Here is a 10,521-nt window from a genome sequence, read left to right as displayed (position 1 = left end):
TAGAACCTTTTACTATTGGTTTTAATTCCCTTTGCAAGGTCCAACTCTACTCGACTTTTAGCCTGTCTCACTTGATCCCTACATGTTCTGACCTCAATTAGGTAGCTTTCCTTGCTGATCCCTCCCATCTTCCACTCCCTGTATGCTTTCTGCTTCTTCTTAATCACCTCTCTAAGATGCTTGCTCATCCAGCTTGGTCTACAATTCCTTCCTATGAATTTTTTCCCCTTTCTTGGGATACAGGCTTCTGATAGCTTCTGCAGTTTTGATTTAAAGTAATCCCAGGCCTCCTCTACCTTTAGATCCATAAGTTCTTCAGTCCAATCCACTTCCCTAACTAATTTCCTTAATTTTTGAAAGTCAGTCCTTTTGAAATCAAAAACCCTAGTTGCAGATTTATTTTTGTTAATCCTTCCATTTAGTTTGAACTGAATTAGCTCATGATCACTTGAGCCAAGATTGTCCCCTACAACCATTTCTTCTATGAGGTCCTCGCTACTCACCAAAATTAAATCTAAAATGGCATCCCCTCTAGTCGGTTCAGCAACTACTTGATGAAGGAATCCATCAGCTATCGCATCTAGGAAAATCTGAGCCCTATTATTATTACTAGCACTGGTCCTCCAGTCTATATCTGGGAAGTTAAAGTCTCCCATGATCACGCAGTTTCCATTAGTATTTACTTTATTAAAGACATTAAAAAGGGCTCCATACATATCCAAATTAGATCCCAGAGGTCTATAGCACACCCCAAGCACTATCGTAGGAGAGGCTTTACTAGTTTTCTTCCCCAATGTAATTTTTGCCCAGACAGACTCTGTCTTATCCATTGCATCGCTTCTTATTTCTTTACATTCTACCTCATCATTGATATACAATGCTACTCCACCCCCTTTACCTTTGTTTCTGTCTTTCCTAAAGAGCACATACCCTTCAATACCTGTAGTCCAGTCATGACTACTATTCCACCATGTTTCTGTTATCCCTATAATATCTGGTTTCACTTCCTGCACCAGTAGCTCTAGTTCCTCCATTTTGTTACCTAGACTCCTCGCATTGGTGTACAAACATCTTAATTTTTGCTGTTTGGCCTCGCTCACATTTTGTACCCTATTAGGCACAGTCATTCTACAGCCATTATAACCTATTAGACTAGTATCCACACCGCCCTCACTCCTTATATACATTCTCCTACCCACGGCTGTGTCCATTCTTACTTCATCTTCTTCCCTCTCAATGCTAAAATCTGGCGTGGAGATTTTCTGGACATCTCCCATCCATCTCCCCCCAATTCCTAGTTTAAAGCTCTCTTTATCAGTTGTGCCAGCCTCGATCCTAGAAGTCTATTTCCTTCCCTGCTGAAATGAAGTCCATCCCGAGAGAACTGACCTCTGTCCGTGAATGCCTCCCAGTGGTCATACATCCCAAAGCCCTCCTTATAGCACCACTGCCTAAGCCATCTGTTGACAGTCATAATCTTGTCAGACCTTTGTTGCCCTTCTCTAGGAACAGGAAGGATCCCGCTAAAGATCACCTGAGCCTCAATTTCCTTAAGCGTCTTCCCCAGCCTAGCATAGTCTCCCTTAATACTTTCCAGCGAGAATCTAGCCGTATCATTTGTTCCCACATGAAGGATAATTAGGGGATTCTTTCCCGCTCCCTTTAGGATCCTTTTCAACCTCAGGTCTACATCCCGTATCTTAGCACCCGGAAGACAGCACACCCTTCTATTCTCAGGATCAGCTCTAGTTACAGGCCTGTCTATTCTTCTCAATAAAGAGTCCCCGATCACATAGACCTGCCTTTTCCTGGTGACAGTGCTATTCTCCAGTGTCTCCCCTGTTCCCTCTGGCTGCAAGTTCTTTCCATTCCTATTTTCCCTTACAATCTTCTTCAACCCATCCTGTATCCTCCTGGGGCTCATATTTGGTGTAGTCTCCCTTGACTCTTCCCCTTTTTCTATAGGGCTAGCCTCTCTTCTCTTCTTCCTTACCCTTCCACCTTCAACAAGTACCTGCTGAGCCCCTTCTTCATTTTCCAACTCTGCAAACCTGTTCCTAAGCTCTATTTCTCCTTCACTAGCCCGTCTTTTTCTCTGCCTGGTTCTTTGAGTCACATGTTTCCACTGACCACTTTCCTCATCCAGTCTCTCCTCAAAATTCCCCAGCCCTGGTTCCATCTGTGAGTCTGAGCTTTTCCCTTCAGATACCTCATATCTTTGCTCCATCATCTGCTCAAACCCCTTCCTAAACTCAGCCAGACTTTCCACCTGCATCTCCAAACCTTGGATCTTTTCCTCCATCAGCTCTATCAGACGGCATTTCATGCAGAAAAAATTCTTACCGGTTCCCCCCTCCAGGATCATGTACATACCACAGCTTCCACATCCAGTCATCCTCAATGTGTCTTTCACTGCAGGAGTCACTCCCACAGCTGCCTCTGTATCTGTCATCTCCTTCCCACCTAAATCCTGTTAATCTGGGAAACACAAGCCACACCAAAAAGACCACCCCCCCCAGCAAAAGCAAACCCCAAACAAGCACCACAATCCAAACTCCCACGCAAACTCCCCTGTTTAGAGCTCTGGTTGCTAGCTCCTGTGCCGCTGCAGCTGTCTGTGAAATTCTGTCTCCATGGTGGGTTTCCGTTCCATTATAGTTCTCCAGCAGATTGCAGCTGGCAGATCAAAGAGCCCAGCTTATCAGATCCATCCCACAATGATTATTTCCACTGCCTGACCTAGTCATTGATCACTGAGACCATAAACCTGTTAGTCTGATTAGAAGCTTGGAGACAATCCATTTGAATGAAATTTCAGGTGCATCCACCTATGAGGTCAGTAAGGAAGCAATTCTAGATGCAGACAAATTAATACTTAGCTAAAGTGCACAGGAATCAGATTGTGAGAAGCAGGAGAGAAAGAGACTCATGCTTGGCACGAAGAAAGTCCTGTAGAACATAGGCAGGGCTGGTACTGCTGGCCTCTTGGCCTAGCACTTTCGGGCTAGGGAGTTGCTAACTCTTGTGAGCTAAGCAGGATGGACCTCGCTCAGAGCTTGGTCTGCATCATGGGCTGCAGGAAGGGAGGTGTAGGACCTGGCTTTATCCACTCTGCCTCAGGAGCATGCCCAACTTGCAGGAGGTCTCCACTACCCTTACATCACCTGGACGGTGCAAAGAGAGTGGAATGGGGCCAATATCTTTCAACTTATTATTCTCTTCCTTTTAATACATACATGAAGCCATTCTTCCTAGGTTGAAGGGCTAAGCGGTGTGTGAGGCTTGGGCAGACCCGTAGATTTGAATAAATGTGGAGAGCAAGAATTTGTGATAAGCTGTATTATACTCCCAGTACATTCTAGGCCATGAAGTAAGATACTTCATGATGAGTAAGGGTGTCAGAACCTGGTTCTGTGTGAAGACTTCAAGATTTGACCCTTGTTCCCACTAATGACCCATTTACATAACCAGAGTGGTGTAAAGTGGCCTAAGGAGAATCAAGCCCTTAATATTGAAAATGCTTTCTTTTGTAGTTCATTTCATTATTTTACTGCTGATTGATGTTAGACTTAAGGAACAGTAATTACCAGGATCGCTCTTCTTTGCTTTTTAGAAGACTAATGATTCATTGACTTCTCTGCAATCTTTTGTTACTTCCCCATCCCCAGGTGTCATCAGCTTTTCAAACAGAACTAGCGGTGGTACAGTTAGCTTGTTTGCCAGTCCCTAGCAGACATACCATCTGGTTCACCGATTTAGATGAGCACTAGCATTTATGACAATGAGCTAAATTCAGACCTGGTGTAAGCACATGTAATTCTGGCCAGACAATATATGTTGGTGTAGCTCTATTGAAGCCGATGGTGTTATGCTAATTTCCACCAGATGAGGATCTGGCCCAGTTTGCATAAACACATCACAAGATTTCTTAATTGCAAAAAAAAGGAGCAAAGAGAAGGCCAGTTTTTTATGTTTCATGATTGCAAATTGTCTGATGACTGTGGACAGGGTTGAAACAGAGGTCTCCAATCTACTTTTTTCTTTCTGGGAAAAGGAGTGATAATTTAGTTGTAAACCTAAAGTCAGTTAGCATTTTCCTAAAAGTTTTCTGACTATAATGCAAGATAGGGTAAATTTCAAAACCTCTGAATGTCTCAAATAACACAGCTGTATGTTGTATCCTGATGTCTGGAGAAATGAATGTAGCCATGAAAGGCTGCAAAAATCAGTCAGGAAAACAAAGTTTTCTCCCTTTATGTTTTTTGGAAGCAGCTCCCTAGAAGAGACCCAATCCTGCAGCCCTTCCTCCTGTGCCCAGTGACAGCAATGGGGGTTTTGCAGGATTGGGCCCTAAATTCACTAGTCTAGAGAGAGATCTCCGTCTACCTTATCTGATTTACCAAATGCAAGGGCAGGGTGTTCTATAGCAGTGGTACCCTGGTTGAGAACACATACCCCTGGGGTATGCAGAGGTCTGCCAGGGAGTACATCAACTCATCTAGATATTTGCTTAGTTTTACAACAGGCTACATAAAAAGCACTAGCAAAGTCAGTACAAACTAACATTTCATACAGACAATGGCAATGACTTGACTGTTCTATACACTATACACTGAAAGGTAAGTACAATATTTATATTGCAACTAATTTATTTTATAATGATATGGTAAAAATGAGAAAGTAAGCCATTTTTCAGTAATAGTATGCAGTGTATTTTTATGCCTTTTGTATTTTTATGTCTGATTTTGTAAGAAAGTAGTTTTTAAAAATGAGGTGAAACTTGGGGGCACACAAGACAAATCCGTCTCCTGAAAGGGGTACAGTAGTCTGGAAAGGCTGAGAGCCACTGACCTATGGAAGGACTCGCTGCAGCTTCAGCAGGGAATGAAATGCCGGCCTTCCAAACAGGCTTCCTCATGTCGTATCGATCCTGAGCACTCAACAGCAATGCCTGTAAAGTGCAGCTCAATCCCTGCTCTCGCCCTTTCCCTCGGCCGTCAGACTGACACCAGAAGATGCTGCAGCTCATAAAAAAGACCAGGAAATTTCCACCCTGCTCTTCTGTCTTAAAAGATGGATGGCAAATGGCACTTGATAATCAGGTTCAATCCCCGTGCCGTAGAACTGACTCTTGCATCCATGCCCAGCTCCGAACACATCAGCCCCAGACCCAGAGGAAGCTGCGTCCTGTGTTGGGGCTGGAATGATGTTATTAAGGAGACAAGAGAGCTTAGCTCAGGAGGCAGCGGCTGAGAGAATGAAGCACTTTGCGGCCCCCGTAGCGAACTTCATTTCCGCTGCTCTTTCATCAAGTCATTAAGGGTTTCAATTTAGATTTCAGAAGCCTTTGCCCCTGCCCTCCTGTCTGCAGTGAAGCGTGGCTAGAAGAGGAGAGTTTCATACTATGCATTTAACAGATAGCTGGATGTAGCGAGGGGAGTCACGCTTGCTTCATTTTGCGCAGTGCCCATCTGCCAATGTGATCTTTATGAGCCAAATTCTTGGCTGGTAGAACACCATTGAACTCAATGCCTGAAGAAATTTGGCCCCGATGAGTATGTGTTTGTGCATATGTTGATAGCGGGCCTGGTAAGTGCAGTTCTCCCATCAGCGCAGGTAATTCACCTCCCCGAAAGGTGGTAGCTAGGTGGATGGAAGAATTCTAATGCTGTCTACATGGGCACCTGGCTTAGCACCCCTGACCAATGTAGTTAAACTGACCTATTGTAGACCAGCCTTAGGCACCTAAAAAGGGATCCTCAGAAGCCAGCAAGTGAGTGGGAAGCTGTGTAAGGGCTGGTCTTCCCCAGACACTTACCTCGGGATAGAGATGTCCTTCTGGGGTGTGAAATCCACCCCCTGAGAGAGGTACTTACACTGACCTAACCCCCATGTAGACGGTGCGAGGTCAATGGAAGAATTCTTTGGGCATGGCTACACTTGCAGAGGTAGAGCGCTTTGAGTTAAACCTGCCTTCGTAGAGCACAGTAGGGAAAGTGCTGCCTTGTGTCCACACTGACAGCTGGAAGCGCACTGGCATGGCCACATTTGCAGCACTTGCAGCGGCATTGGGAGCGGTGCATTATGGGCAGCTATCCCACAGAGCATCTCTTCCCATTCTGGCACTGTGGCTTGTGGGAAGGAGGCAGGGAGTGCGGGGCATTCTGGGTCCTGTCCCAACACCCCGTGATGTATCGCTTCGCATCCCAGCAATCTCTGTGATTCCATCCACAATTGGCACCATCTTTCACTGTTTTTTGTACTGCGCACTCTGTCTTCCCTTTCGGTCTGCGGGAATGGATCCCGAAGTTTTGAGGATTATGCTGACAAGTCTCGCCAGCATGTCACGTTTGGCAGTCGAGTTATCCCTTATGATCCAAAGTGACAGTGAGGACTCCGCCAATGATGTCAACTCGAGTAATGCATATGACACGAGTTTGCTTGTGGCATTCATGGACATGCTCACCACCGTGGAATGCTGCTTATGGGCTCGGGAAACAAGCACTGAGTGGTGGGATCACATCGTCATGCAAGTCTGGGATGATGAGCAGTGGCTGCAGAACTTTCAGATGAGAAAAGCCACTTTCATGGGGCTGTGTGAGGAGCTCGCCCCCACCCTGCAGCGCAAGGACACGAGATTGAGAACTGCCCTGATGGTGGAGAAGCAGGTGGCTATTGCAATCTGGATGCTGGCAACTCCAGACAGCTGCCGATCGGTCACTAACCAGTTTGGAGTAGGGAAGTCGACCGTTGGAATTGTGTTGATGCGAGTTTGCAAGGCCATTAATCGCATCCTGCTCAGAAGAACCATGACTCTGGGTAACGTGAATGACATTGTGGCTGGCTTTGCATAAATGAGTTTCCCTAACTGCAGAGGGCCGATAGATGGCACACATATTCTAATTCTTGCACCAGTCCACCTAGCCTCCGAGTACGTTAATCGGAAGAAGTATTTCTCAGTCATTCTCCAGCTGCTTATGGATCACTGTGAGCATTTCATTGACATTAACGCAGGCTGGCTCAGAAAGGTGCATGACGCATGCATGTTTTGGAACACTGGCCTGTTCAGGAAGCTGCAAGCTGGGACCTTTTTCCCAGACCAGAAGATCACTGTAGGAGAAGTTGAAATGCCCATTGTGATCCTTGGAGAGCCGCTTACCCTTTAATGCCGTGGCTCATGAAACCCTACACTGGGAGCCTTGACAGCAGCAAGGAGCGGTTCAACAACAGGCTGAGCCAGTGCAGAATGACTGTGAAGTGTGCTTTTGGCTGTTTAAAGGGCCGCTGGTACTCTCTGTATGGGAAGCTGGACCTGGCTGATGACAGCATCCCCACGGTTATATCCGCATGCTGTACCCTCCATTACATTTGTGAAGGAAAGGTGAAAGATTCACACAGGCATGGAACTCAGAGGTTCAACACCTGGAGGCTGAATGTGAACAGCCAGAGAGCAGGGCTATTAGAGGGGCCCAGCGCAGGGCTGCAAGGATTAGGGATGCCTTGAAGGAGCAATTTGAGGCTGAAAGCCACCAGTAATGTCTAGTGCCCTGCATGGGAGTGAAGTGCAGTGGTTCCAATGTTAGTAGGAATCTGTGTTTGCTACGCTGACTTGCAGTGCCTGTTTCTTTCCTAGGCTAAGGTATCTTTTACTTTATGCAATAATAAAGAATGTTTTCAAAGCCAAAAAATCCATTTATTGAAAAGAGACACAACTGCTTGGGAAACAGAAAGGGTAAGGGAGTGGGGAACGGAACAATCACAGATTTGTGTATGTCCTGTCTGGAGTGCTGTGCAATGCGTACTGCCCTTCAGGATGGCTATACTGCATGGTGATGGGGGTTGAGTGCAGTGGGTAATGGTCGTAGTTTTCAGGGCTGGATGGTGAAGCTACAGGTGTTGGAGGCAGCTGGTGGCGGTAAGAACCTAGATGTTGAGGAAAGTGGTTTGGAGCTGACATGGGGGCACAAGGGAAAGAGTTTTGGGACAAGGGCTGCAGAGGGGGGTCCGGCGCGGTAGTGCTCCACCTGCATGGCTACCGAGCGCCTGTATTGAATCCACTTGGCGCTCCATGATGCTTAGCAGCTGCTCTGTGCTTTGGTGCTGGCGATCTGCATTCTCCTGGTGGACCCTCCTTTCACTCTCCCACCACTCCTGCACTTTTTTGATTTTCATTACTTGAATGCTGCATTACTTCATGCAACATGTCTTCCTTGCTTATATGTGGCCTCTTTCTGATTCTTTGGAGTCTTTCGGCTGGTGATAACACGGACGCCTGAGATCTCAAGGTTGCATTTGTAAAGGCAAAATGCAACACTTAACAGAGGCAGCATTGTTCACACCAGACAGAGCAATGATTCCCCCGTACTTAAGGGCAAGCATAGTCTACACAATAGCATAATTTGCCCATCCCAAAGCGAGCGCACATAACCCACGGGAGCCCCAAAATGGTGAGTAAGCACAGGGACAAGGGGGACTGATTGTTTCACGGCTGTACTGTCCTCTGGGTTTCTGTGCCTTGGGGAGAGCCAACAGTGGCAGGGGGCCCCTATACTGAACACTGTCCCCACATTTTCCACAGGAGTTCATCCTGGAAGTTATCTCGCTGCTGAGGGTGACCTGGGAAGCAAGGGAGGGTCTTCTACTGCAATGCGGCTTCTGCCCTGGCCCATATGCAGCTTGCCTGTGTGCAGCAAGTGCCTGTGTGCCTTGCCTGCCCCTCACGGCACAGTGGTGCGAACATGTTAGCCTGACTGGGACAAGGACCACAGTGGCTCTCCCACAAAACCTGCGCAAGCGCATTGCCCAAGTTCTGGCTGAGACCTTTGAGGAGATCACTGAGGCCGATTACTGCGATGTGAGAGAGCACATCAACGCCCTATTCCACATCTAGGCATGCATGCAGCCCTAACCCTCCTCGCCCCAAGAGCCCGCACCGAATAACTTCCTTCCCAAAATAAAAGCTGCTTACTGGGAACCTCCTCTGGTGTTTGTCCTTCCCCAAGCACCGGCCGCCACGACTGGCTACCTTTCTCCTGGCTTGAGAACAGCTCCTGGCTGCCTGCATCTAGGGATGCTGGGGTGTCTTCCTCCACCAGAGCATCCTCGCTCCCGCTTTGCTCCTCCTCCTCCCACATTGTTGAACTGGGCTCTGAAGTGTCCATAGTTGTACTCGTAGTGGAGGTGGGGTCACCCCCAAGTATCACATCCAGCTCTTTGTAGAAACGGCAAGTGCAGGGGCAGCACCGGAGCAGCTGTTCACCTCGCGGCCTTTGTAGTAGGTATTCCACAGCTCCTTCACTTTAACCTGCACTGCAGTGTGTCCCGGTCATGGCCCCTTTCCATCATGTCCCTTGATATCTGCCCGAAGGTATCGTAATTCCTATGGCTGGAATGCAGCTGGGACGGGACAGCTTCCCCCCCCCAAACACTGATGAGGTCCAGCACCTCACCATTGCTCCATACTGGGGCTCGCCTGGCACGTGGAGGCCTGGTCACCTGGACAGATGCGCTGAGAGCACCCCACGCCTGGCTGAGCAAACAGGAAGGGGATTTTCAAAATTCCCAGAGAATTTAAATGGTGGGTCTGGCAGTTGGTCACCTGAGGGCAGGGTAGTAGAGTTCAAAGTGATGACCAGAGTGGCTAGAACAGGCATTGTGGGACACTTCTGGAGGCCGATCAGAGCGCACTAACAGACCAAGGCGTCTACACTGGTGCCGCGGCGCTCCAGCGGGGGCGCAGCAAACGTTATTCCACTCGCCAAGGTGGAGACCAGCAGCGCTGTAGTCGTGGAGTCAGAGTGCTCTACGTGCCTTGCCAATGTGGATGGGGAGTGAGCTAGTGCACCCGGGGCTCCTTTAATGCGCTGTAACTCACAAGTGTAGCCAAGGCCTTAGCTACCGCCCCTCGGGGAGGCGGGTTACCTATCCTGACGCTGCTGTGGCATTTGAGGTGTAAATGTTCCCTAAGCTAGACAGGAGTGAGATTCAGAGGAAAGGGGCAGAGCTCAGCGCCCAGATTCACAAAGGCGCCTAACCCCCGTTGACCTGGGCAGTGGGCCCCTCCGACCTCTGCGTGGGATTCCCAGCTGCGAGGCCTCTCCTGGAGCTAGGCACATCAGCCAGGCCAGCCCTTCCTTATGAAGTCAGAGAGAGAGAGAGGTTCCCCATTGCAGTCAATAGACCAGCAGTCAGAGCACTCACCCGGGGTGTGGGAGACCCAGAATCAAATCCCCGGATTTGGAACAGGGACTTGACCTCAGGTCTCTCTCCTCACCCAAACCACCAGGCAATTGGGTGTTCTCCCATTCTCTCCTCTTACATCTGTTCCCCTTTTTATAATTAACTAACTAGTGAGTGGAGCCCAGACTTAACCCTCCATCTGCCACATCCCAGACTAGTGCCCAAACCACCAGGCTTTGGGCAGTCAGTGGACAGACACATACCTCAGCCTGAAAAATTCCCAGTGTGCTCACCCCTGGCTGTCTTTTGTGCACAGCTCGATCCAGTGGGCATGCTCTGAGA

The sequence above is a fragment of the Dermochelys coriacea genome, chromosome 3 (assembly GCF_009764565.3).
Source record: "Dermochelys coriacea isolate rDerCor1 chromosome 3, rDerCor1.pri.v4, whole genome shotgun sequence".
NCBI lineage: Eukaryota > Metazoa > Chordata > Testudines > Dermochelyidae > Dermochelys > Dermochelys coriacea.
This window is presented reverse-complemented; position numbering follows the sequence as displayed.